Source organism: Dendropsophus ebraccatus, chromosome 8 (assembly GCF_027789765.1).
Source record: "Dendropsophus ebraccatus isolate aDenEbr1 chromosome 8, aDenEbr1.pat, whole genome shotgun sequence".
In the NCBI taxonomy this organism is placed as follows: domain Eukaryota; kingdom Metazoa; phylum Chordata; class Amphibia; order Anura; family Hylidae; genus Dendropsophus; species Dendropsophus ebraccatus.
Window position 1 is genome coordinate 118626363 of NC_091461.1, and position 22727 is coordinate 118649089.

Here is a 22727-nt window from a genome sequence, read left to right on the forward strand (position 1 = left end):
TGTCCTAAGTAAAGGGAGAAGGCTGAACCCCCCAATCCCACCGAGTACAATGATACATAATGCTGATTAATCTGGCGAAGACAAATTTCTCCACGAATTGAGAGAAAGCATTTCAGAAATGGTGCGTACAGCTGGGGCTGCCGTCCTGAACCTTTGACCTGTGCTCTGGAAATATTTAGGAACCCACACTATGCAGGCAAAACCCTTGTTCAGTTTCACTGGGACACCATTTGCCTTGGATTTCAGCTGTCCACAGTATTTCATCTCCTCCTGGGTATCAGCGAGAGCGGAGAATCCCACGCTGCCCTGTAGAGTCTCCCCGTTATGTCCTCTCTGTCTTATACCATAACCATTGCGATTATTTATGGGAGGGCAGGACGCGTGGGGCTTAAAGGGGTCGTACAGTTTTGAATAAATGTTGCAAAACTAATAGGGTTTTAATTTATAGGAGATGATGATATGGAAGGAATGAGGGGATAAATGGCTGGAATCTCTACACTGATCCCTATTCATTTAGTTAAATGAGACTTAAAGAATGACCCCCCCCTCCATTCACTTCAGCTGCTATGTGTGTAGGCCATTAAAAGGTACAGATGGCGTAGGGGCTGGTGGGGCAAGTGCTCTGAATTCACAATTGTTATCACCTGGGAAGACTTTATCTGTTGCGTACCCCCACTGATCCCTACTGGTTTCCCCAGGCTGAAATACATACACCCCATGATCTGAACCCTGATCCAATCCGGAGCTGGGTCTTTAGATAGAACTGAAAATCTTATTTTATTCTCTTGTTTTTCTAGCTATTGTACTTTTTCATTACATTTCCTCTCCATGTCTATATAATAGGGTCATATTTAGAATAATTTTTCCTAACTCCTAAAATATTCCAATAACCAAAGTAACGTTTGGTTTCCATCATGTCTGGGGATCACGTTGGGCCAGTATGCAGGAAAGGTTTTACAATGTAATCATTTAGCGCATCCTTAGACTTTCACTTGCCAAACATGTTCTTGTTCTTTGGGCCTGTGCACATTGGGATCTTATTGATTCAAGGTTTTGCCTTTGCGATTGCTTCAAGGTTGATCTACTGTGACTGGAGACCTTCCTTGGCTTAGTTGTTCCTCCCCAATAGAAGGTCTGGCCAGCTCTCTGACGTTGAGAAACGTGTGATGGTGTCTCCGCAGTATTTTTGCATATTTGATTTCCTAGGAGGACAATGTTCCTAGATTCACTGACATTGAGAAACATGTGATGGTGTCTCTGCAGTGTTATGTTTGATCTCCCTAAAGGTCAACCATCATTCTCTTGAATGCACTTACTAGGCTTTGCTCCTACTATCCAGAATCCTACTCCACACTGATGAGGGGTAAATACCCTGAAACTGCTGTCTGTGGATGGATACCTTGCTTGGGTGTTTCTCTTGACTGTAGACCTTCCTTGGCTTGGTTGTTCCTTCCTGAAGGAAGGTCTGGCTAGCTCATGGACATTGAGAAACACCTGATGGTGTTGGCGCAGTATTTTTGCATATTTGATTTCCTGGGGGGCCAATGTTCCTAGATACACTGACGTTGGGAAACATGTGATGGTGTCTCTGCAGTGTTGTGTTTGATCTCCCTTAAGTCAACCATCATTCTTTCTAATGCACTTACTAGGCTTTGCTCCTACTATCCAGAATCCTACTCCACACTGATGAGGGGTAAATACCCTGAAACTACTGTCTGTGGATGGATACCTTGCTTGGGTGTTTCGCTTGACTGTAGACCTTCCTTGGCTTGGTTGTTCCTTCCTGGAGGAAGGTCTGGCTAGCTCATGGACATTGAGAAACACCTGATGGTGTTGGCGCAGTATTTTTGCATATTTGATTTCCTGGGGGGCCAATGTTCCTAGATACACTGACGTTGGGAAACATGTGATGGTGTCTCTGCAGGGTTATGGTTCATCTCCCTTAAGTCAACCATCATTCTTTCTAATGCACTTACTAGGCTTTGTTCCCACTATCCAGAATCCTACTCCACACTGATGAGGGGTAAATACCCTGAAACTGCTGTCTGTGGATGGATACCTTGGATGGTTTTCTTGACTGGAGACCTTCCTTGGCTCGGTTGTTCCTTCCCAGTAGAAGGTCTGGCTAGCTCACTGACATTGAGAAACATGTGATGGTGTCTCTGTAGTATTTTTGTATATTTGATCTACTGTGATGTTATAACAATGATATAAAAATGTTATCATTCTTCCACCTTATTGCCAATGTTTGCATATATAGATCTCATCTCTATAGATTCAGATGTGTAGACTGTTCTCTATACCTGTAGGCTCTGTGTGCTGGTAATACCAGTATGGGCAGTATAGTATAGGAATGCCTTCAAAGAGACATCAAATTACAGTGTCCGACCTTAACTGAGGAGAAACCGGAGAGGAACTGTAGACAGATATATAATGCTACGTTACCCGATATATAATGTTGACCTTCCAGCTCCTGAACAATTTGGTATGTAGAGTTTCTTGACCCAGTTCATTCACCCATGATGTATGTCATGTTGGGTTTGTGAAGTAATACATAGGCTGGTATCGCCTTGGCTATTACCGTAGTTGTCAATCTTTACATTTGGGGTTGATGAGTATTGTGAGCGGCTATTGGTGTAACTGTGTCTCCTGGTCAGTAAGTGGGACTTATAGATCAAAGGTGTGGTTGCTTACTCATGGGTGTGACCATCTTATCATGGGTTTTGAGTACTGTGGTGGCATTATAAGAGAGGGTGTGAAGCCCCTGTACTAATATAAGAAAAGGGGTGTAAAGGCTCTAGGTGGGTATGTGAAGAAATGTTGATGTCGGCGGGTGCAACTACATGGGTGGGGATGAGGGTGGTGGTGACTATAACTGTGAAACAAAACTGGACAGCCATTTTAGTTAGGTAGTTTAACACAGATTATAGGTTTCTCATTACAAACCTTCAAACTCTTCAAGCCTACAGTTCTTTATGAAGGTGTTCTTCGTAGACATTTGGACCCTCCAGTCTAATAGCTCTCTCATAAGGGTGTTCTTCGTAGACATTTGGACCCTCCAGTCTAATAGCTCTCTCATAAGGGTGTTCTTCGTAGACATTTGGACCCTCCAGTCTAATAGCTCTCTCAAAAGGTGTTCTTCGTAGACATTTGGACCCTCCAGTCTAATAGCTCTCTCATAAGGGTGTTCTTCGTAGACATTTGGACCCTCCAGTCTAATAGCTCTCTCATAAGGGTGTTCTTCGTAGACATTTGGACCCTCCAGTCTAATAGCTCTCTCATAAGGGTGTTCTTCGTAGACAATTGGACCCTCCAGTCTAATAGCTCTCCCATAAGGGTGTTCTTCGCAGACATTTGGACCCTCCAGTCTAATAGCTTTCTCATGAAGGTGTTCTTCGTAGACATTTGGACCCTCCAGTCTAATAGCTTTTTCATGAAGGTGTTCTTCGTAGACATTTGGACCCTCCAGTCTAATAGCTCTCTCAAAAGGTGTTCTTCGTAGACATTTGGACCCTCCAGTCTAATAGCTCTCTCATAAGGGTGTTCTTCGTAGACATTTGGACCCTCCAGTCTAATAGCTCTCTCAAAAGGTGTTCTTCGTAGACATTTGGACCCTCAAGTCTAATAGCTCTCTCATAAGGGTGTTCTTCGTAGACATTTGGACCCTCCAGTCTAATAGCTCTCTCATCAAGGTGTTCTCATGAACCTTCAGAAAAGCTTTCCATTGTTCTTCGTCCTTTGGAGCCTCTAAACCTATAGATCTTTCACAAAGGTGTTTGCTATAGACTAGAGATGTACGAACTTGCTGAAAGGACTGCATCCACTCGATGTGTTCTAGGCAGTCCTTGGGCTGCATCCACCTTCTCCAGGCAGTGGGTTTAAAATGCTGATTATTCTCATTCGTGTGAACCTGATCTTTCCTAAAGTTTGCTAACCTTTACTTCAGACCATTCCACCCTCCAAGCCTACATTACTTCATTGACCATGTTTGTCATAGACCTTGCCACCTTCATTTACAACTCTCACACGAAGGTGTTATTCATGGCCCTTTGGACTCTCCAAGCTTATGGCTCTTTCATGAAGGTATTTGTTATAGACCTTTCTACCCTCCAAACCTATAGTTCTATCATGAAGATGTTCGTCATAGATCTTTTCATTCTCCAAATCTAAAGTCCTTTTATATATATAACTTGAACATGTTGTTTACCAAAGACCTTTCTAGTCTCCTATACATAGACCTTTCCAATTTACAGTTCTGCCGTGAAGGCGTTTCTCATGGATCTTTCCACCCTTCAAACCTACAACTGTTTTATGACAATTTTGACTGTAGACCCTTCCACCCTCCTAACTTACAGTTCTTCGATAAACCTCTAAACCTATACATGAAGATATTTATCAAACACCTTGTCACGCAGAGCACTTACAATTCTTTCATGAAGGTGTTCTCCACGGACCTTTGGACCTTCAGAACAGCTTTTCCGTTAAGATGTTTTTCATGGAATTTTGCACCCTTTAAACCTATATATTCCTCATGAATATGTTCATCATACACCTTCCACCCACCAAACCTACAGTTCTTTCATTAAGTTGTTCTTCATGAACAGAAGCTGTTGTCATGTAACGTTCCAGCCTACAGTTCTTTCATGGAATGGTTCTTCATAGACATTTGGACCCACATAACATTTTTTTTTCTGAAGTTGTACTGCATGGACCTCTAGTGGAGACTATTGACCATCCAACTATTAAATATTGACTATTGAATATTGCAGGAAACCACAAAGTTTATTTCACTGATCTCCTAGATTGATTGGTTTGTGTTCATAGTGGTTGGTTCCAATAAGGAAAAAGGCATATTATGGGCTATGACCACACAACTTTTTTTTTTTTCGTTGTTTTTTGGGTGGCCATCATTTCGAGCCCATATAACGTTTTGAAATAATGGCCGTTTTTTGGGCTCGACATGACGCCTGCCAAAAAAAATAAAAAATGTTGTGTGGTCATGGCCATATAGTGAAATACCATGACCAAAATGTCACATTCCCCTAATAAAGACAATCTTTGGGGAAACATCCTTGTCTCTCTTAAAATCCTTGAAAGTCCTAGTGTTCTTTTGATACGGACGCGGGTGACTCACCAGAACCGCACACGACTCAGCCTTTTTCTTACATTTTTATGGGTTAGGTGAATCTCGAGTTTTTAATCATCCAGGTTTTTCCAACATATGTCAGACCACACAGACATTCCGAAGCGAAGCTCCTCAGACAGTAACACACATGGTCTTACCCTGAAGTGGTGTCTTCTTTTTCCAGTCTGTGGGTGTTATAAAGATGTTCCTGTAATCAGTTTATTGCAGACACAGCTTTTCGAAGCATCTGTAATATTCATTCCGTGTCACTGGTAGAAAGGTAAGGACAATCTGGACATTGCTGGCTGCTATTTTCCATTAGCTCTAGCTTAAGGTGCAGTCTAGAGAGTTAACCGCCTTGTTATGTTAAGGGAACGGATTTTCATGCCCTTAATTCACCTATAAACATTCAATGGCTGGATATAAAATCTGAGGAGGAAATTGCTATTACCACACTATAGCTTTAAAGAATCAACTCAAACAATGAAACCATTAAAGTTGCCTTGTCAGGTCTCCTATATGAGAGTAGTATAGGATATAGGAGAGGTGTTGGGGATATGAAACCATAACCCTTGGAGGTCAGGTTCAGCCCTTGCTATACTATACTACTATCTAGTGTTACCTTTTTCTTGTGCCACATAAGGTGTGAGGCCCCTCTCTGTGCAGTACTCTATAGCTGGTGGGCCCCTATGTGCAGTCCCCATAGAGACCCCTTTTCTGTTCAGTCCCCTATAGTAGAGCCCCCCCCCCCACACTGTATGTAGTCCTCTATAGTAGAGCCCACCTGTGTAGTTCACTATTGTAATGGCCCCCGTTTGCACACCAGAAAGTAGAAAGGAAAAGAAAAGGAGAAACTCACCTAACACATGCTCCACCGCAGCTGTTTCTCTCCCAGTGTGGCTCACTTCTCAGCCTACTGTGCTCAGTCAATTGAATGGTGCACTCACCTGGGGAAGGTGTCTTGGATTCCCGGGATGGCCCACTGTTGGGGCCCACTGGAGGATCCACTGGTTCTCTAGTGGGCCAGTTCAACAGTGGAAAGGGGGTGCCACCGGGTACTGCACTGACCCTTTTGACTGTTAAAGGGGTATGCACAGCACATGGCGGCCCCCCTTTGGATGGATGGGATGATACGACCTGCTTGGTCGCACAGGTCTCACATACCTAAGGCCAGCTTTGGGTCTGAGACAGGAGCGCTGGTACAGTTATGGTACAGTTATATGCTACTACTGTCACACGATCTATTGACTCTCCCAACATTTTACTAACTTATATTAACTATATTCTCCTTAAAGTAACAGTCATGCAGCCTTGTTTCCTGGGGTGCTAAGCAATGCTGTTCCCCTGTTATTTCTCCGAGACAATTATGAATACATTGACAACTGGGTGTTACTCCACCCCCTGGGGTGTGGCTTCTTTAGTCTGTCACTGTCCAATCAGTGCTAACATGTATGGGAGCTTGCCAGATCAAGATGTCGGCTCCGCAGGTAACTTTTTGTCCTTGGGCTGGAGCTTAGCACCATTCCCTTAGATGGCTAAGCTGCAATACCAAAAATTGCCCCAAGACAGGAGCAGCGCTGTTTCTAGAAAAAAATAAGCCCTTTTCTAATTCTTAAAGGACAACTCCATCAGGTCCATTTTTTTTAAAGGCGGAGGCTGAAAGAAATGGCATGCTCTCACCTCCCTGGCTCCAGTGCTGATGCCATGTACAGCCTCTCCAGTCCCCTGGATCCCCAGCCTCTTCCTAGTTAGAGAGGGGGCTCCGGTCGTGACGTGTCAGGGCCGCTCAGCCAGTCAGCGTCCGAGGCGGGACCCAGTTATAGCTGCTAACTCGCTGAGCAGTCCTAACAGGTCACAACCCAGGTCCCCTCTCTAACCAGGAAGCGGCCGGGGACCCCGGGGATCGGAGAGGCTGTACATGACATCAGCGCTGGAGTCGGGGAGATGAGAGCGCGTTATTTCTTTCAGCCTCCCCGTCACTTTTACAAAAAAATCCCCCGCCCGGAGTTGTCCTTTAACATTTTCTTCATAACCGCAAGTCTCACAGCTTCTATACAAAACGTTATCACGCGCTCCTTATAAAGTTGTGTTATATCGAGTCCATTCAGCTCCGTGTTTACACTGAAGACGTTAACTGGTTTCTTATAAAAACTCCCGGCCTTGAAGTCGATTTCCTCTACCGAGAAACCTTCTTCATTTATCACGGCGTAATGAATTTTACCCAATACATTATGAGCCCAGTCGAGATTTTCAAAGCTCCGAGTCGTAAAATTCATTGCCATCTGGTTGCAAAATAAATAATTGTATTAGTCCATTGTTAATATATCCGTAGGTCTGCCGTTACTTTGTGCGCTGTTTATTTTATTCCTCCTGTGTGCAATTTATTATAGCATGTAACACAAGTCTGCAGCAGAGCTGTTTTTTTTTTACATGGACGACTCTTTCATGTTACATGATTAGCCCTGAAGAAATGTAATGCTACATTCTTGCGGAGATCAGTGGCTGCTAATAGGGCATGCAATGTCTAATTTCCATCTCATTTACCTTGGCAGCCTCCGAGAGGACACTGCATGGTCACCCCGAGCCATAAAAAGTACGAGGATTGAAGACTACTCTGCGGTTGCTAGATAAAACATGTCAACAGTTCCCGATAATTTATAGGAAGTCTATCTTTAAATGTGCGGTCTTTTCCCATATAAAAAAGTGAGTTGGGTTTAGAGTTTAAATACAAAAACATCTGTAATAACATATCCCAGAGATGGGACGCCATAAATCTCAGGCGGTTCGCCCCTTCTTTCTTTGATTCTTGAATTTTTGTATTTCTATAAATCGGTTTTTTTTCTTCTTCTTAGAACAACCTCTGTCTCCAAAGTTCTGCTAACGTTTCGTAAATGGCGCCGTCTCATAATAAACATTGGTGGCGTATTGCTAGGGCGGGCCATGGTAGCCGGATCTCCGGTTGGCTTAGGTTTGCTTCTTCTCGGCTTCTTCTTAGATTCCCATTGACCATTCTTTGACGTGGGGGCATGATACAGGCGGCACAGGGGTTGGATCCCAACGAATTGGACGTTGGAATCAATATTTCTCCAATATCAATGAGAAGACAACACTTTTTAACATCTTGGCTAGTGTTGAGCGAATCTTTCAAAATGTTTGGGCTCAGCAACGTTTTCCGAACCCAAATGCTCGACATTTGATTCCCAGTGGCTGCAGAAGTTGAGCCGAAATATGGCTGCCAGGAAAACATGTGTACAGCCTATGGCCTGTGGCTTTATCCATCTTTTCAAGGACACCCTAGGGCGGCTTCCGACTTCTACAGCCGTGCTACATCATACCTATATGGCAGCATATTAGACGCTTCACCGGTGCATGGGGTATGGTCTTATAATGAATGTGTCTAAAGCCCATCTACATGTGATGGCCTAAGACTATGCAATTTTGCTGGTGACATCACAGTTTTAGGCCCCCCCTTCACTCTTTCATGACTGTTTTTACGGTCAGGAATCACCGATCAGGAAGCCTTTTTGGAGGCTTCAGGAATCCATTAGTGTTTTCCGACCATAAATACGGCTTCTTCCCCTGCCTTTAGGCTTCGCAAGCGCACAAGTGACATCACTCGCTGGGGAGGAGGGAATGGCCTCTTGTGGCCGGAGGCATAATGCTGCCAGAAAAGTGATTGACAGGGCCTGGAGCCGATGGCTCCTGGCCCTGTTAAACACAGCACTGCAAGAAATCTGGAGAGATTTTCCTAAAGTGTGAAGGGGGCCCTTACTAGGAAGTAAGGAAGTATGTGATAGCGGCACCATGAGACCCTATAACGCTTACAGCACTACTGCTATGTAGGTAGAAAAAAAATCATGTTTGGTGTAGGGATGGTGCTTTTTTCCACTGATTTCAATTATATAAAAAAAAAAGGAAGTTTTTTTTTTTTAGCACACACAAAAATGTGGTTGACCACAATTTTCTGTCCGTTAAAAGAAACCATTTAGGAGTAGATCAGTTAAACAGCCTGCAAAAATGCAACGTGAACCCGGCCTGATGTGCATAAATAGTACAAATTTGCACATTCACTAAAAAAAAAAAAAAAAAAACACACAAAAAGCAGCCCTCATGACTTATGACAGAAAATGTTTTTTTTTTTTTAGTTATTTATGGCTCTTGGAACACGATGATCGAAAGAATTGCTGCGTCCTCAAGGCTCAAAATAACTGCATCCTTACAGGGTCAAAGGTTACCTTCACAGTGTTCCTTATCCATCTACTGTGACATCACTGTGAATTGTCCAGGCGCTGCGACATCTCTATAATTATTATTCCTGTACTATTACTTTTGCCTGTGTACAGAGACCAGTCAGCTACTCCGGTAGGATGAGAGTAGGAGGAATTGTGTGACATATGTATTATGACCCTGTGATGTCACTGTTTATTACCCTCTCTTTTCTGTTTTTACTGTTACATTACTGTATTAAAGGGGGGCTTTAGCATTTTTTTTTCTTTCAAAGCAACTGGTGTCAGAAAGTTATATAGATTTGTAATTTACTTCTATTAAAAAATCTACAGTCTTCCAGTACTTATCAGCTGCTGTATGTGTATTCTTTCCAGTCTGACACAGTGCTCTCTGCTGCCACCTCTGTCCATGGCAGGAACTGTCCAGAGCAGCAGCAAATCCCCATAGAAAACTTCTCCTGCTCTGGACAGTTCCTGACATGGACAGAGGTGGCAGCAGAGAGCACTGTGTCAGACAGGAAAAAATACACCACTTCATGCTGGACATACAGCAGTTGATAAGTACTGGAAGACTGGAGATTTTTAAATAGAAGTAAATTACAAATCTTTATAACTTACTGACACTGGGTGATCACTAGATTGTCCAGGCAGCCCACAGCAGATAGCAGCGGTCTGCTGCTGCCACTCCTATTCCACAGAGCGACGGCAGCAGATCGCTGCTATCTAAGGGCCCTTTTCCACCGGACGATTATCGTTCAGATTATCGTTAAATGGTTCGAATCTAAACGCTAATCGTTCGGTTGAAATGCAGTTAACGATTAACGACTTAACGAGAAATCGTTGATCGCTTTATAAGACCTGGACCTATTTTTATCGTTGCTCGTTCACAAAATGTTCGCAAATCGTTCGCATTGAATAAGACGTCGTTCGGTCGCTTGCAGTAGATACGAAGGCAATAGTGAAGAAATAGCGAGGAAAAAACAATCGCAAATAAGCTCATAAGTAACGATTATCGTTCCATGAAAATGACTGAACGTTTTCAGGTCTTTCGCAATAGCGGTCGTTTGAGATCGTTAATCGTTAACGATTATGCAAACGATAATCGTGCGGTGGAATAGGGCCCCAAGCCGTTTGTCTTTCAACATGTTGAAAGACAAATGACTGCAATGATCAGCCGACATCGTTCATGTTCATGTTCTATCACACAGGATGATTATCAGCCGTAACGGCCGAATACGTCCGATAATCGTTTTGTGTAATAGGGCCTGTAATGGGGTCTTTCAGATTAGAGTTACATTATGTTTTCCCTATTTCCATCCAGGATCCATGTTGTTGCTGTATCTGCGATGGTCCTGTCATTGTCCGGCTGATATAATTTGTGAACAGCAGGGGGTGAGGAGAACATTCTGCGGAGTCAGAGGCTGCGACTAATTGTCTGGAAACTCTTCCTTGCCAAAGTGTCTCTTCATTACAGGACTCTGTTGGCGTCTTATCTGCATGGGGGAGCTCCTCGGAAACAGAGAAGAAAACACATTTCTTTCTTTTTTTTTTTTATTCTAAAACCAAATTAAGTGAAACAATAAACAATGTGAATTCTACCCCACACACACAACTCAAAGCAACCTCCAAAACGCTTAACTATCCGCCTGAGCCCGAGAGGCATTCGGTAAAACCCTTGTGTTATTAAAAATGCACAATAGTTTTCCTTCCCAATACAAACTTGGTCGGGAATTATCTCCCACAAATACAGTATATTAAGCTGTACAAACAGCTGCAAGTAATAAAATGGTAGTCTAATCGACCCTATTGTTACTGCCGCGCTGCTGCTTTGACTCCGAGGCTACGAATTTCAATAGACTAATACTGTGACCGCAACAGACTGCTGAATGTAATTATGGAGTGGAAGATTATGAACATTGGAACATTCAAGCTCGCACACAGATTTAAAGGGAATGTTCACATTTTGGCATGGTGTAGTTTTTGAATATAATACAGCTAGGAGCTGCGATTCTCTGATAACAATCTCCGAATCCTCTAAATACATAGAAATGATTATTATATTCTGGCTGCCTCCCCTGACTACTACTGCATACAGCCCTCTCATTGAGTTTAAGGTATAAACAGTATGCAGTAAACTCCCTAGCTCCATCTAGTGGTTGGTACAGTCAGACAGAATTGTACCCTAACAACACATATGTGTTATTCTCATACTTGCATACAGGCTTCTTATTGAGTTTAATGACATGGACAGAGGTGGCAGCAGAGAGCACTTTGTCAGACTGGATAAAATACACCACTTGCAGGACATACAGCAGCTAATAAGTACTTGATAACTGGCGTTTTTTTTAAATAGAAGTAAATTATAAACCTGTATAACTTTCTGACACTAGCTGACTTGAAAGAAAAAAAATCATCAGAGTATCCCTTTAAGTGTAAAGGCATAGCTCAAATTAAATGATATTTATATATCTCCCTAATAAACCTAGTAACCTGGCCTTGCGATTATATTAATTTTCCTGTTGCCATGGTTGGCCATGTTGCACTAGTAGCACCTGGTCCGCTGGGCCAGCCATTACCCATACTGGAAACATGATGGTAGAGTGACCTGGTCCCCTCTAGCAGCAGAAGTCCAGCTTTTATACCCTGGAGTGGGTTAAAGGGTGAAGTCCTAGAACAGGTGTGTGGACCCGCAGAGCTACTGAACCGGTTAGACGTTGGGCCATGTCCTGGAGTGGAGTCTAAGTGCTGTCTAGGACAGGGGTAGGAAACCTTGGCTCTCGAGCTTTGGCTGTCTGGGCATGATGGGAGTTGTAGTTTTGCAACAGCTGAAGAGCCAAAGTTCCCTACCCCTTCCTTGACGGCACTTAGACTTCATTCCCGGACATGGCCCAATGTCCAACCGGTTCAGCCGCACTGCGGGTCCACACCCATTTCTCGATCCATAGTCAAACTACAGTGACTAGAATCAGATTAAATCCAGTGAAAATAAATCAGATAAAAATTTCAAATCCCTAAAAAAGTTATCAATCCTAAATCGTAAATATTGTCCGGTTCTTCTATAGGCAATCGCGTTGACTTTTCAGACGAATCTTTTTTTTTTCCGTAGAATTTTCCATTCTTGCCCTGCTCCCCTACTATCATAAAACAATACAAAAACAGTACAACAAGACAAGTATGTGCTGTTTTTGAAAAAAAGAAAAAAAAAAAAAGAAAACATACATCTCGGCCCTCGCTCCCACAGTGGTTAGACTCGCCAGCCAATCTGTTATTTCTTTCTGTTTTCATTTACACGGACCCGACACGTTATTAAAACATCACCGCTTCGGGACAGAAGAATGTCTCTTCCCAGAGAAGGCAGTAGAATAAAACAACAGTATTCTGCTGTCTTATGCCTGGGGCAGGAAAACAAGATGAAGCCGAGCAAAAGGAAGAGTTTGTTCACGAGCGCGAGCGGTTCATGTATGAGAGCGTCTCATGGTGTTATTCTATGAACTCGTGACCATCTGATAAAGACAAACACACACACTCATACACACTAATACACACACACACACACACACACACACACATACACACTAATAGACACACACACACATACATACACACTCGGGGGAAATGTTGGCCCTTTTACCAAATGTTATTTTTTAGGTCATAAAGTCCCTTTTTGCCTGCAGAAAGTACCATTAAGAGATTTAGGTTGTAGGTCTGGGGACAAAAGAGCGTAAATCACCGACGTAACTTCACCGTCTGTACAACACATGGGGAAGGAAATACGGCCTACACTTAAGTTCCTGGAGAAATCTCGGAGAGGTCGAAAATTTCACACCAAAGTTTGAAAGATCTTGACCACCCAAAATTGCATTAAAAATGGTATTCTACACGGCTGATGGTCTTAAAGGGATTGTTCTACAATAAAACTTATTTTCGACATACATATCTCGATAAAGTTATTTTATTACCTATAGATTTTATGTTTTTCTGCTACTTTTGATGGCTACTCTGCTGTCTTCAGCCCAAAGTCTTGCCTGGTGTACATCCTGTTACAGACTTCCTCTTCCTGTTGTGCACTCTGATGAGGGGCAACACCCCGAAACAGCTGTATGTGGATGGATACCCGGCCTTGGTTTTTCCCTTGTCATTACATTGACTTATAGGGCCACTTAATATGGTGGCTTTGGTGGTTTTCCTACAGGAGCCGCCCCTTGGCTGGGTCCTTCCCGAAGGGATATCTGGCTGGTCCTGTGTTTCGTGACTCTTTGTTGAGGCTCCACGGGCTCTTCTTTTGCATATTCATGTTTCCCATGGGGCAATGCACCTAGGATTTCACTGCATTGAGCGCTTTCATTAGCAGCCGGAAGTGTTATCATTTGGCTGGTCTCCCTGAGATCTGTTTCTCTTATGTTGTGCACTCTAGTCAGGAATTCAGCCAAATCTATCTCCCTTCCATTACACTTTTTTTTTTAATTTTTTTTTATTATAACCCTTTCCACGCAACAGGAGGGAAATCAACAGGGGTTGTGATCACAAACAGTTTTGCTATTTACTCTCTTTAATTATTTTCTTTTTTTTTTTTATGTATAAATCAATGTTATACATACGGCCAAACTGTGCTCCATGGTCTTTTCTCTGTTAAAAAAAAAAAAAGAGACCAAACATAGAAAGTCCCCGGCCTTTGTGCGCACACAAAAGAAAAGACACCAGTTCATCACGCAGGTTGTATCTCAATTACTTATGCTAATTATATTATTAACTATTGCTAATTCTATTATCAGCTCTGCAGCTTACCAGGAGACAATGCTCTTTGTTATGTAACAATTCAGTCGGTATAATGTCACTGGTTACAAGGTTTTGGTGCTGCATGACAGGAGAGCTGACCATACACTGCAAGCACCCCCAGGATTCTCTGCTACTGAATGTGAATGAGCAGCAGTGAAGACTTGTCTATAGACTTGCCATGTCTATAAGCGAGCAAAGGATAAGGACTTCCTGTGTTTGGTCTCTTTTTTTTGAAGAGAGAAAAGACCAAATATCGGCATGAACGGAGCATGGAGCGCAGTTTGTCAGGAAGGGAGACACCTGGTGGCCATATGTATAAGGCTGACTTAAAAAAATTAAAACCTAAAAAGAGTTCCTCTTTAACATGCACTGAGCCAAATTAAATCTGATTTTAATGATTTGCTTGTCTCTAGTCAATAGCCAATCTTTCCCACTATACAGGCCTTATTGCATGGGACAATTATTGGTCAAGAACGGCCAAACCTGACAAGTTTACAAACTACTGGCCACCACTGGCCTCCTGTGTAAGAGCGACCTATGCCTGATCAAATCAAATCATTGTTCATTCAGCTCTGACCGCAGGATTACAGAGCTGGGTGATAGGATCAGTAAACGAGTGCCGATCGACAAGATTGATGTTGTTTGTTATAGGGGTACTCCGGCAAAAAAAATTTTCTTTCAAATCAACTGGTTTCATATATATATATATATATATATATATATATATATATATATATATATATATAGAAAAATGGAACAGGTGTAGACGGCACTGTGTGGCAGATAGCTCCGGTGGGTGCACGGCCCTCAGGAGTTAGACCCAAACTCCTTGGAAATCCAGACAATAGATAGGAAGGCGGCACTCCAAAAATAGTGAAAAAACAGTGGTTTTATTCACCCATAATGTGCAATACAACGTTTCAGTTTCTCGATGAAACCTTTTTCAAGCAACTTGAAAAAGGTTTCATCGAGAAACTGAAACGTTGTATTGCACATTATGGGTGAATAAAACCACTGTTTTTTCACTATTTTTGGAGTGCCGCCTTCCTATCTATTGTCTATATATATATATATATATATATTGGTAATTTACTTCTATTTAAAAAAAAATCTCCAGTCTTCCAGTACTTATCAGCTGCTGTATGTCCTGCAGGAAGTAGTGTTTTCTTTCCAGTCTGACACAGTGCCAGGAACTGTCCAGAGCAGCAGCAAATCCCCATAGAAAACCTCTCCTGCTCTGGACAGTTTCTGACATGGACAGAGGTGGCAGCAGAGAGCACTGTGTCAGACTGGAAAGAATCCATCACTTCCTGCAGGACATACAGCATCTGATAAGTAATGGAAGACTGCAGATTTTTAAACAGAAGTAAATTACAAATCTATATAACTTTCTGACACCAGTTGTTATGAAAGAAAAAAAAAAATCACTGGTGTACCCCTTTAAGCGGCTCAGGCAGTTTAACACGGCTTTCAGCTCTGGCCACTGTTTACCAGGAAAGGACACTGAGTAGCAAGATTTCCATCATATGCATGACACTGTATACAAGCAATGCTGCAGTGTAAAGAAGGGGGGGGGCGGGGGCGGAGGACCTAGTAAATACCATTAGTAAACATTAAATACTCTAATGGGCCCATTTGCATTGAAGAAATATTTAAATTAGAGAAAGATAAAGCGGATATTGTGGCAGACATAAAAATCAAGCTCTAAGTGACTGAGAAGGTGACGGCACGGGTGAGGTCTGCCAATGCTTTTACCTGTGCCGCGGCGTCTCTCATTGTGACCATTGTGCGGGGACTGATATTCCCTTTGGAGATATTTCTGATGTCCTTGCCGAAGTAAATATCATCGTGTTCTGATAAAACGGTTCGTTACCGACTATTATCTAGTCTTTTTTCTTCAATATCTCTAAAGTTTTAAGTGCGTAAAGGACTGAGGACGCGGAAGGACCGTGAACTTTCTTAATGGAGGCAGCAATCAAAGGTGGAATCGGCAGACTTTGCCTCTTTGTTTGACTTTCCTATAGTTCTTAAGGTCGGGAGGGGACGTTCTCTGTTCTGTTTATTAAGCAGGACGACAAAAAGACAGAGGGCGCCTATTCTAAATGTGGCAGGGGCACCCGCACTTAACGGAGACCGCTGAACCCTTCAAAGTCACACTTTTTGAGTATCTGGCCAATGGGGTTTGACGTAAGAATGGCTCGTAGGGTAAAAGCCATAAAGTGAGGCTGACGGGTCGCCAATTGTTGTACATTTAATCACTTCAGCTATCTATTTTTTTTTTTTGTTGAAATCATATTAGTGTTTTATTACAGATTTTTTTGTTTGAGCCAAACAAAACAAGGAGGAGGAAGAGGAGGAGGAAAACTCTGCGTTATTTTCCTCTTGGATCCACTTTGATTAGACAAAGCCATTTGTAGCAATTAACAATAAACAATCGAAAACGAGATTGTTTATCGTTGACCTGAAATCGTTCACCGTATTACGCAGAACGACAATCGTTAGTTGCGTATGTTACTATGATCGTTTACTCCATCTGATCGCAGCGAATGAAGGACGAATGTGGAATCACACTGAGCGATTAGTGAACGGATGTGGAATTACAGCCAACGATTAACGATGATTTTGGTGTCAGCACCGAATGAACAATTTTTTGATGGTCCTTTGATCGCTGTCTGCATTTACACGAATCGGTTATCGTTAAAATTCAACCGATATAACGATAATTTGCACGATAATCGTCCCCTGTAATAGTTTGTAGTCTATAAAAAAAGGAAAGGTATTTGTCACTATGTTAAAGGGGTATTTATAGGGGATAACAAGCTGAGATGGAAATACCCCTTTATCAGCGGTTTCTTAGAGATGGACTACTAGGCTGGAGCATGGAGCATTGAGCCGCCCATTGTCAGTATCCCTTATTGGCGACACGTTACTCTGTTACCTACTTATGTGTTCTATCTATCTATCTCCTATCTATCTCCTATCTATCTATCTATCTATCTATCTATCTATCTATCTATCTATCTATCTCCTATCTCCTATCTATCTCCTATCTATCTATCTATCTATCTATCTATCTATCTCCTATCTATCTATCTATCTATCTATCTATCTATCTCCTATCTATTATCTATCTATCTCCTATCTCCTATCTATCTATCTATCTATCTATCTATCTATCTATCTATCTCCTATCTATCTATCTATCTATCTATCTATCTATCTATATATCTATCTCCTATCTATCTATCTATCTATCTATCTCCTATCTCCTATCTATCTATCTATCTATCTATCTATCTCCTATCTATCTATCTATCTATCTATCTATCTATCTCCTATCTATCTCCTATCTATCTATCTATCTATCTATCTATCTATCTATCTATCTATCTATCTATCTATCTATCTATCTCCTATCTATCTCCTATCTATATATCTATCTATCTATCTCCTATCTATCTATCTATATATCTATCTATCTATCTATCTATCTATCTATCTATCTATCTATCTATCTATCGATCTATCTATCTATCTATCTATCTATCTATCTATCTATCTATCTATCAAATCAACTTTATTGGCAGGTCTAAATAACATATTGGCATTGCCAAAGCAAACAGGAGATTTTTGGGGGATGGGTAGGAAAGATGGGTAGGGATAAGGAGTAGGGACAGAAGTCTGTGGTATATTATAGGTGGCGGGATGGGGGGGGATACCGGGGTCAGGTAATTGGAGTCCATGACATATAATGCTCCTCTCAGTCTATGGCAGGCAGTGACGTATTGTGCCGCTATAGTTGCTGTGGTCTCTTCTTCCCCCAGCAGGATGGGTAGTTTATCTTCCTCCTCCATAGTGGAGAAGCCTGGAAGGAGATTGGAGAGTCTCCTATAGTGAATGTCCCTCACTGCTGAGTATTTGGGGCAGTGTAGCAGGAAGTGGGCCTCATCCTCCATGGCCTCCTGGTCGCACTGCTGGCACAGTCTGCTCTCCCTGGGCTTGTACGTCTGTCGGTGATGCCCAGTTTCAATGGCCAGGTTGTGGGCGCTCAGCCTGTAGCGGCTCAGGGTTTTCCGGTCTCTGTGGTTGGGTAGTTTGTAATCCCTCTGTAGCTTCTGGTATATGGTCAGTTTCTGGGATTCTCTGATGTCGTTCCTCCAGACGCTGATGTAATCCTCCTTGCCTTTGTCTATTGTCTTCTGGATCTGGCTTTTCGTAATGATGTGCTGGTTGTTGGCTTGGTCAGGTTGGGTTTGGGTGACTTGTTCCCGGGGGCTTTGTTTTCCTGGGGTCTCTTGATGCAGCAAGGCCTTGTGGTGGTAGGAGCTGGGACGGCTGCTGTGTAGGTGGGCCCTGAATCATAGCGCCTTCTTGTGGACAGCAAAGTGTAGTGGGAACCTGCCCAGCTCTGCTCGACAGGCGCTGTTTGATGTGCTCCGATGGACCTGGAGAAGGTATTTACAGAATTCTAGTTGGAAAACTTCTGTGGCTCCAGAGTCCCATTTTGACCAGTCTGGGTATATCTCGGGGCCCCAGACTTCACTACCATACAGAAGGATTGGGGCAATGATGGTGTCGAATATTTTCAGCCACACGGTCACTGGTGGTCTAAGATAGTAGAAGTGCCTTCTAATGGCGTAGAAGGTTCGGCAGGCTTTGTGTTTCAGGATTTCTGTGGCTTGTTTGAAGCTCCCTGATTGGCTGATTTCTAGGCCCAGGTAAGTGTACCTGTCTGTTTCTGTGAGTGGGCAGTTGTGCAGCACGAAGGTAAGAGGCCCGGCTGGTTTTCTATCTATCTATCTATCTATCTATCTATCTATCTATCTATCTATCTATCTATCTATTATCTATCTATCTATCTATCTATCTATCTATCTATCTTCTATCTATCTATCTATCTATCTATCTATCTATCGATCTATCTATCGATCTATCTATCTATCTATCTATCTATCTTCTATCTATCTATCTATCTATCTATCTATCTATCTATCTATCTATGGTAAATGATTCTGGGAGGGAATTGAAACGTTGTATCCTGCACCTTACTGATGGAATAAACCACCATTCACCTTATGCCGGTGTGCTGCAGATTCTTGTTTTTTTTTTTTTTTATATTTGGGATCCTTCACCAAAGAACTTTCTGGATGTGCAGCTTCTACTCCACTCAGTTGTGCAGCACGAAGGTAAGAGGCCCGGCTGGTTTTCTATCTATCTATCTATCTATCTATCTATCTATCTATCTATCTATCTATCTATTATCTATCTATCTATCTATCTATCTATCTATCTATCTATCTATCTCCTATCTATTATCTATCTATCATCTATCTATCTATCTATCTATCTATCTATCTATCTATCTATCTATCTATCTATCTATCATCTATCTATCTATCTATCTATCTATCTATTATCTATCTATCTCCTATCTATCTATCTATCTATCTATCTATCTATCTATCTATCTATCTATCTATCTATCTATCCATCTTACACGTCATCCTTCCTGCACTATAATAGAAGATGTCCTGTCACATAAGGAGTGGTTGGGGTCTGGATACTGACTGACAGGCCTGATGACTTCACTGTTAGCCCCCATCTCCCTCTGGCCGTTCCCCTGTAAGGAGAAGAATTGAATGGCTTTTCCACATTGGCTCTGGTGGCCTCACATGTTGACACAGCAATAATTTTTAATGAGAATTGAGTTCAGCATTTGTGTGGGGGAGCATTGAGTGTTGTGTACACAGATGCAGCGCTGCCCACCATGCTGGGAGCCGGGGCACTCCCTAACATGCTGAGTTCACTCCGAAAACAGATTCCTTTCAGGCTAAAAGAAACATTTAGGCTTACTCACCTTTGAACTGCTTGCAATGATGTTTACTTTGGCAAAGCCATGAGGCAGCTTTACAGATATTAAATACAGTCCAAAGGGGAATCTGGAGGCCTTCCTAAAATTTAATCACCCAATTTAGCAGATTTTAGTGCGGGGTGACTAGCAGAGAGCGGCCTCTCATCCACCACATATTCCCAGCCTGGGAAGGGGATCGCTCCATCTCTTACTGGGCTGAAACCACATCAGGAATCCGCAACGGAATCATCCGGAGAGATGTTATTGTGGGTGAGAACCGCCACATCAAGTCCATGTCAGTCCACGTTCTATCATCTAGCGGAAACAAGGACTAGAAAAACACATTACTATAGATAGATAGATAGGAGATAAGAGATACATAGATAGATAATAGATAGATAGGTAAATAGATAGGGGATAGAAAATCAGATAGATGGATAGATAGATAGATAGGAGATAGATAGAGAGATAGATAGATAGATAGGAGATAGATAATAGATAAATAGATAGATAATAGATAGATGATAAATAGATAATAGAGAGATAGATGATAGATAGATAATAGATTGATAGATAGATAGATAGATAGATAGATATATAGATAGATGATAGGAGATAGATATATAGGTAGATAGATAACAGATAGATAGGAGATGGAGATAGATAGATAATAGATAGATAGGAGATAGATAGGAGATAGATAGATAGATAGATAGATAGGAGATAGATAGGAGATAGATAGGAGATAGATAGATAGATAGATAGGAGATAGATAGACAGACAGACAGACAGACAGACAGACAGACAGACAGATAGATAGATAGATAGATAGATAGGAGATAGATAGATAGATAGGAGATAGATAGGAGATAGATAGATAGATAGATAGATAGATAGGAGATAGATAGATAGATAGATGATAGGAGATAGATAGATAGATAGATAGATAGATAGATAGATAGATAGATAGATAGATAGATGTATAGATAGATATTGGTTTCCCTGTAGTAATGTGTAGCAGCTCTATGCAACAAAAATAGGTCTAGTTCCAGATTATGAAAAACTATCTGCCAGTCTGGAAGTGACAAGGATCCACCAGTATACACCAGAATACACCAGTATATAGCAGTATACACCAGGAGACATCAGAATACACCAGTATACCGCAGGATACCCCAGTATATACCTGTATACACCATGATACACCAGTATACACTGGGATACTCCAGTAAACACCAGTGTAGAAATTTATCAAACATGGTGTAAAGTGAAACAGGCCCAGTTGCCCCTAGCAGCCAATCAGATTCCACCTTTCATTCCTCACAGACTGTTTGGAAAATGAAAGGTGGAATCTGATTGGTTGCTAGGGGCAACTGAGCCCGTTTTACTGTACACCATGTTTGATAAATCTCCCCTGGGTGTCCATATCTAGTGAGTGACCCTGTGCAGGGTCAGGGCCATGTTAGAGCAGCAGCGTATGGCGGCACTATGTCACCTATATCACATATAGCGCTGGGCAGTAATTACATCTCAGTGACTGATCATTCTGTGAGGCTGAAGTATAAGAACCTCGGCCGCTGTCAAGGTCGGTTCCAGTAAAAATAAAAGAAATGTGTTCTCAGCAAAACACACAAACAAAATCTCTGCGGATGTTAAGAAAACATTAGTCTGCCAATGGCTCCCTCCTACGCAGTCACCTCCTCCTCCTCATCATCATTGCTGTAAACTTCTCCTTTGTTACTTACTGTCCTCCCAGGATTTATAAACAAGTCCCTGTATACTTCCCAATACATGGGGGGATACAGGCGCGTAACCCCATATTGTGCACTCATTACTACAGCCAGCGACTATGCCATACATCATTGTTATAATTCATAATTCTTCCCGAGGTAATGTATAGCAGAGTCTATATACTCCCCCATCAGGATCTATATACCCCCCATCAGGGTCTATATACCTCCCCATCAGGGTCTATATACTCCCTCATACGGGTGTATATACTCCCCCATCAGGGTCTATATACTCCCCCATCAGGGTCTATATACTCCCCCATCAGGGTCTATATACTCCCCCATCAGGGTCTATATACTCCCCCATCAGGGTCTATATATCCCCCCATCAGGGTCTATATACTCCCTCATACGGGTGTATATACTCCCCCATCAGGGTCTATATACTCCCCCATCAGGGTCTATATTCTCCCTCATACGGGTCTATATACTCCCTCATATGGGTCTATATACTCCCCCATCAGGGTCTATATACTTCCCCATCAGGGTCTATATACTCCCTCATATGGGTCTATATACTCCCTAAAACGGGTCTATATACTCCCCCATCAGGGTCGATATACCCCCCATCAGGGTCTATCTACTCCCCCTTCAGGGTCTATATACCCCCCCATCAGGGTCTATATACCCCCCCATCAGGGTCTATATACTCCCCCATCAGGGTCTATATATTCCCCCATCAGGGTCGATATACCCCCCATCAGGGTCTATATACTCCCCCATCAGGGTGTATATACTACCTCATACGGGTCTATATACTCCCCCATCAGGGTCTATATACTCCCCCATCAGGGCCTATATACTCCCCCATCAGGGTCTATATACTCCCCCATCAGGGCCTATATACTCCCCCATCAGGGTCTATATACCCCCCCATCAGGTGTATATACCCCCTCATACGGGTCTATATACTCCCCCATCAGGGTCTATATACTCCCCCATCAGGGTCGATATACCCC